The 7,359-nt window shown below is 29.6% G+C and overlaps 1 protein-coding gene across 2 annotated transcripts in view; it reads left to right on the forward strand.

Annotated features, from left to right (window-relative positions):
* The window catches only part of LOC100163606 (fez family zinc finger protein erm), a 77,173-nt gene that overhangs the window by 54,760 nt on the left and 15,054 nt on the right, over positions 1-7,359 (forward strand). The window lies entirely within an intron of this gene.

A 7,359-nucleotide genomic window follows, 5' to 3' on the forward strand; every position in this document is an offset into this window, starting at 1 on the left:
CAACTATTTACTATAACCAAATTTTTTTTTCCGTGCGTAATTCGACAATTATTATTAATCATATTATAGAGGCTTCAAACATTCCGAAAATGTTGAGTGTTTTGTTTACGCTGTATACGATTGCAATAGCCAATTATCCACTAATAAGTACAATAAAATAATACAATTATTGTTATTGTGTGTCCAGGGGGTGCTTCTGGAACTAAATGTTTATATTTTTTTATTTACAAAACTCTTAAATAGCTCTACGTGATCAACTAGTACTAAATATTCTAATTTCGTTATGTATTCAAAATCTAAATAATAATACTATTGCCACCGAATGTACATACTACATAGCTATACATTTGTAAGTACCTACCTAATGAGAAGTCACTGTATCGTCTGTAGGTATCATTAATCTCGCATTTATTGATTAAAGTTAACCAAGTTTCCATTGTTATATTTTCAAGTCACTAGGAATATTATTTTATTATTTTATCTTAAACTACTTAGTACCTGAGTACAATAAGTTTTTAACTTTTGTTATTGATATCTAGTCAGGTGGCACTGCTGGGAGCCTTCCTATTAATGTTATTTTATTTCTAATGTTCTTATGTCACCACACTTACTCATTATACCTTGTTTCGTATAGATTGAAAATATACTTTTTTTTTAAAAAAAAAACTTTTGTTATTCGAGGACATCATTTATATATTATCATAGTTATGTGATTTTCGAGTAATTTAATTATTATGTTTGAAATAAATTATCTATGAACATGTTTTTTGGTTCAGCATAGTTAGGTTAAGGAAAATAAATAAAATAAACATTCGCTTTTGCTGTATTCATAGTCACCGCATATAAACAACGTTCGCGCATTTTGTTTTTAGTATAACGATCGATGGCGGTAAAAGTTTCGTGATTTTGACCGGATCCTATTATTCTTGTTGTGTAGCGTCTAAATTAAAAAACAATTAGGTACCTACCCAGTAAAAAAAAAAACCTTCTTAATAGTATTTTTAATTACGCAAAATGTACATTAACTCTGTAGGTTGAAAGAGAAATTACCAACTGTTAAAACGTACATGAGTTTTGCGTAAAAAATGAATAAGATAAAAAGTTGGTGTATTAGTGGGCAAAAAGTTCATAAGTGTTAACATGGTATTTTAGGACATCAAACCAAGCTTAAGTACTAGTTAGTTGTAGCAGAAAATTTAATGATGAACTGACAATAAAGTATTAAATTACCTATCTGTACACAATTGTATTTTACATATTTTGGCATATTTCATAATTTTGCGAAATAAAGTATGCTTGATAAATATCTCTACACTAGATTGCTAGTTTTACTCGTTTTTAGATTTTAAATCTAAATAATAATTAGTAAATATCATTAGTAAAACTTAAGCCATAAAACTGCAGTTTGTAGGTACGTTAAAAAAAAGTGTGAACAGCGGCAAGGGGACTCTAGCCCTCCAGCCTCTTCTACTGGATATATAATATATACTATTTATTATATTACAAATTAAATATTAACTTAATATTGACGTGTGTTCCGTAAGTGTAAACAGACAATACAAATAAAAATTGTTTTCTAAATTCTCCTAGGAGTCAGAGTGGAGCAAGTAAACTGAGATCAAATGTCATTAGATATTATTTTAAATCATTTATTAATAAATATTATTAAACAATTGAAAAAGCTTATTAATAGAAATACTTTTATAAATTGTATGGGGGTAGGTGTGAACTTCCACATTCTCCCTTATCTATGTGCATGATCAAAAGTGCTTAGCTCCCCCACCCTACTAACTGAAAAATAAAAATCTTTTCTACACCACTAGACTATGAATCTTAATAGTTCGTAATTTTATCACAATAAATTACTCAAATAATATTTGTTGATTATAACATTATGATGGAAATAATTTACACATTACACTCGGTGAATAATTATGTAAACATTATAGATATTTTGAATTCGTCCTAATCGTTAAATATGAAAAAGTATAGTACCTACCAAGCAGACGGAAATAAATTACCTATGTGGTTATATTATCATTACAGCATATTAATTATGGTATTTACGAGCACCGATTTAATAAATATGACATACACATTCATATTATTATATAAACACACCATAAGTAGGTATGTGGACCGTTTTGACATTCCAATGAGTGTCAAAATATAATATTTTCTGAAAAGTTTTACACGTTTTTGAAAATTGTGTGATTAGCCGTCAAGTGAAAATACTCGAGGCGCACATATAAAATGTACCTATATAGAATATTATGCTTTTTTTTTTTATTTATTTTTTTTTAATAAGTTGGTGCTGAATGCGAATGACGTGAATGGGAATGCATCGATCGAACCACAAGGATACGACTACGCATATATAGACGCGTACTTGCAGCCATCGTCATTTTTTTTTTAAATATTATTTATTGGCCTAGCGTTACCCCGGTGCCGTAAAAAATACGGCGAACAAAATAATAATATATATAGGTGGGAAATTTAAGTTGAAAAGTTCGATCGTCTTGAACTGTCCTTTTCTACCTCCACCGATTGAAATATTCATTTTTTTCATCGCTTCGTTTTTCAAAACAGGGTGGCATGTATTGAAAAAGAAAAAAACACTCGAAATCACTTGGAATTTGCGTGTCGCAAACATATAAAGGAAAAGGATCGTCCGGGATCAGAGGTTCCTTTATTATTATTATTATTTATAAACTATATACATATACACGCGCGTACGTGTGTTAGTAGAAGAAAAATATTCGTATTGAACGTCAAAACACTCGTTGAGTAGTAGTTGGAAGGATGATGGGACTTTAATCAAAACAAAATGCGTTCAGTTTAGCAGTAAGTATTTGCCGACGTCGTCGCCGCCCCCTCGTTTTTTTTTTATTATTTCAAAGGCCAAGTACCTGCTGTATTAGAACGTCGTTGAGCACGCACTGCTTTCACTGCAGTTCGTCGTGGCCGCCGTCTATGTAAAGAATAATAATAATAATAATAAAAATAAAATTAAAAAACCCAACATATTTATAGGTATTTATTATGTACGTATGCTAATAATTATTTTGTTCTTTTGGACGTGACTTAAGTGACAAGCTTTTTTAGTAGGATCAAAGGCCATTAAAAACGTAATGATGACTTTTTTCATTTCTAGGAAACTTTTACGTGGCAACTAACAATCCACAACCGCATTAATGTCTACTGTATAGGTATAATATACGTGTATTTGCCTCGTTGGTATAACGGTACTCCCACTTCAATACTCAATTATCCGTAAAGCTCGTACAACAATGATCAAACATAAAACACAAATAACGAGTATAGTGTATTTCATACCATATCTCCTACCTATATAAAATTAACATATTTTGTTGAAAAATAATGTTGGTTTATTAGTTATTACGTTACAAATAAATAATGATTCAGCAGAGATCGCAGTCGCTGTCTGGTATTTTTAACATTTATATTGGGCACTATACAGAAAATAATAATTTAAGCAATAACCTAAAATTCTATTTTTAATATAGGCGTATTCGCACTATATTATAGTTTGAAAATGTACATTATATTTCATTTTTTATTATTCATAAATACTTTTTAAATGGTTATCAGTTTATCACTGTTATATTAAAATACAGTAAATTAGTGTACACGTGTCTTCGACTGTTAATTCAGGCGATTTATATTTTCTAAATATTGTATGTATAATTATCATTGCTCTATAATATTTTATAGAATTGTATACCAGATAAAGAATTTAGAAAGTCAATATTTTAAGGTAGACTTACTATTTTGTACAAAAAAAAAAATGGACAAGTCCCACTCAACTGTACAGTAGTTGACGAGTAAGTCCTTGTAATGGATGGGTTAGATTTGAATTCCAATGATAAATCATTTCATACAAAAAGCGGTTCTGAGTAAAGACGGCGTGTTAGCTATATTTGTATAAATACCTAATCAAATTTTAATAATTAAAAAAAAAATATTATAAATCGAAATATTGCATGGCTATAAATAATGTTACTTTGAGTCAACCTTTTTTGTTGAAGGTAGAAAAACTTATGATAAATCTTCTATTACATTTCAAATGTTAGATTTGATTATCAAAAATTGTATGAATTTCTAATTGAAAAATAATTTGCTAATTTTCAGGATTTTGACGAATTCCGTAAAAAATCTAACTTCAGATAATCATACAAATATATTGTGGATGTAATCTCAACTTTTTTTTTATTACATTATTAACAACTTACGTAAAACCTATTACTACATTTTCAAGTTTTTTTAAATTATTATTTTTTTATTATACAAAAATTGAAATAAAATCTAAAATGGAATTGTGAGGGTATTAAAACAATGCAATTTTACAAACATTAGCCACCTTCTCAAAATCAGCCACCTTAGGCAATATCCCTTGTCTCCTTAGTCCTTCTTAATAAAGACGTTTACCTAATAAGCATGTACTATGAATATTAAATATGTATAATTATATCTGTGTTTCTGGATGAAATTCGAAGTACGAACATATAGAACTGCTGAAGTAAAAAACTAAAATTCCTTTAATAGTTTTATATTATGTACACGAGTCGACAAATCTGTAGGGTTTTCGGTGGCAGTGTCGAAACCTGACTGTGATTCCGATTTGTCACTAACAAAAATTAATTAACTGTATGAAAAATGTCCATTTACCATTGAATATTATTGTTACTATTTACATACCGTTAATGTTATTTACCTTTATCAATGCCGACAACAGGTAAGGCACATTACGAGATCGGATCAACCCTATATATCCGTGAAAAAGATCATCGTAGACATAAACAAAAAAATAAACGAGAACACCCGTATCGTTGTAAAACTAAAACATATTTTCTGTTGTTTTGCTCAGAAGTCGGTATATACCTAGTATGAAATGTTTGAATTAAAAAGTGAACATCGTTTTCCTATCTCGTTTTGTTGTTGGACACTATGGGAAACACGCATTACGAAAGTGCACGCTCGCGTTACACGGCGGTTAGGTACCGGAAATGAAAACCAAACACGATAATGACCTCTGTCCAGCGATGGTTATCGAAAACGGAAGACGCGCACATAAATTTTGGTCGTTCCGTCCACCGGGCGTGCATAAGGCATCTAAGCATTGTACATGCATATATTATACAAAATGATATTATACTCGCCACTATATTATAATTTATTGTTTAATACACACGGTTCTCAAACTATATGATTGCGAAGCCCTCAATTACTGTAAAAATCTTCAAAGCCGGCCAGATACTTACGTCAATTTTGAGCCACAACTAATTGTATTTCTGATTTGTTTTCTTTATAAATTATAATGCATATATTATAATAACAAAATATTCAATTTAAAATTAAACAAATTTACAATTAACTGTAATTTGTACAATACAATATAATTTGACTGATTACTTACAGATGCTGCAGAATTTATTTACTATGAACACATTTTAGATTGAGGGGAACAATGAATGTATTGGTTTTACAATGAAGTGTGGGTGTTTTTTTTTAATTGAACAAAATCTTGAAAATTATTTTGTAGTAAAACATTCATTAAATTTAAATTTGTATACCTAATGTTTGGCTTTGAAAGTTTAATACACCGTTTATCCTATGTTTTCAATAAATTGATTTTAAAAAAAATGTATTAAAACTACTTCAATTTTTACGGGTGTTTGTATACGTATTTGGATGTAAGTCGATATTTCTTAGGTAAATAACGACTTTTCTTGTAAAATGTTATCCGTTACAAATATAAATTTTTACTATTACTTAAGTCATCTTTTTCTATACTCAAATACATTTTCAAAATATTTAGACTAATTTTAAGCTAATTTTTTCTACAAACCTATTCACACCATTCGTAGATGTCATACAGTTTTTACCTAAAAATAAGACTTATTTAATAATATATATATATGACATAGGTAATATTATAATATAAAATATGCAAAGTTTTTGAGAAAACTTATAAACCGTAACACTATTAAAAAAACTAGTTAATACCATCAATGTATAAGTGTAATAAAAAATCTTTATAAATATAGGCCACTTTCGCTCAAAATTATTTTTCGTACAAAATTATTTATCATCATTAAAATAAAATCTTACACAATAACTTACTCAATTATGAAGCACATGTAATCAACTAATATACACAATAGCGACTTCTTCGCTTTTTCTTAATATCAATTCGACGAGGATGATCCACTGTTTCTAATTTTGATATAAGTAATTTTATTTTAAGTGGAGCCTCTACATCACACTTTCAGAGCCCTAGGTCTCCACGGAGCAAGGGTTTAGAACCACTGGTTTAATATACACCTATACGGCTATTACACACACACATATTATATATAATCCATTTGAATTAATTATTATATTGTTGTAGGTACCTATAGGTACCTATATTATACTAAAATATATTGTTATAATATATACGTACGTCCAGGACCGTTATCGTCAGATCCTAATCAGCACACCGCCGTTTCGATGAAAATATACGACAATATTATAACTATATATTATACTGAGCGTGAACTACAATACGTGTACCTATATAGTAATAGCGATAATAGCACACCGTCTACAGAGGGTGGTCAGAAGACAAAAACCCTGGCGAGGGACGGATGGTGAATAAAAAACAAATATCCATTACCCACACCCCGGTTACGGGACTAATTGTGTGGTATAAGAAGGGAACTTGCCTTGAATAGGTTTTGCTTACGCGGAGTGTGCCAACATTGAGCTATATACGTATTACGTACATAGCGTGCGCTATTGTATTATATTGTATATACATAATAATATATAGGTAGTACGTGTTATCGCGGTGATGTTTTGAGTTATTGGAAATGCGACGCGCAAGATTCGATTACACTCAAAATTATTTAAGTCCTACGAGTTAGTTGTCCTACGAGTGTTTATTCGTGTATAAGCCATTTGGTAAATATATTAAAATATATAAAATATATTTATGATACAAATTACAAGTTATTAGTTAAACTAAACGTCATTCTTCTTTTGTTTCAAATTGGTATTAGTTATAAATAGTTGCAATAGTTTTATATTAGACTGTTATAATAATTCATAAAATAAAATCCACTCGACGTCGTTATCGCTGTTTTTGTTGATTTTATAATTGGTTATTATTTCAGTAATAGTTATCGAGGCCTACCTATGATAAAATTGTTATCGACGATAATTTTATAGACCTTGTCATGCTATATAATTTATTATTCGTACCGTCAGCAGTTTGCCGAAAGTCTCTTATCACAACAATTTTCTCAAAACAAAATACCAATATAAAAAAAATTTTTGTTTGGGGGGGGGGGGGGG

This window comes from Acyrthosiphon pisum, chromosome X (assembly GCF_005508785.2).
Source record: "Acyrthosiphon pisum isolate AL4f chromosome X, pea_aphid_22Mar2018_4r6ur, whole genome shotgun sequence".
In the NCBI taxonomy this organism is placed as follows: Eukaryota; Metazoa; Arthropoda; class Insecta; order Hemiptera; family Aphididae; genus Acyrthosiphon; species Acyrthosiphon pisum.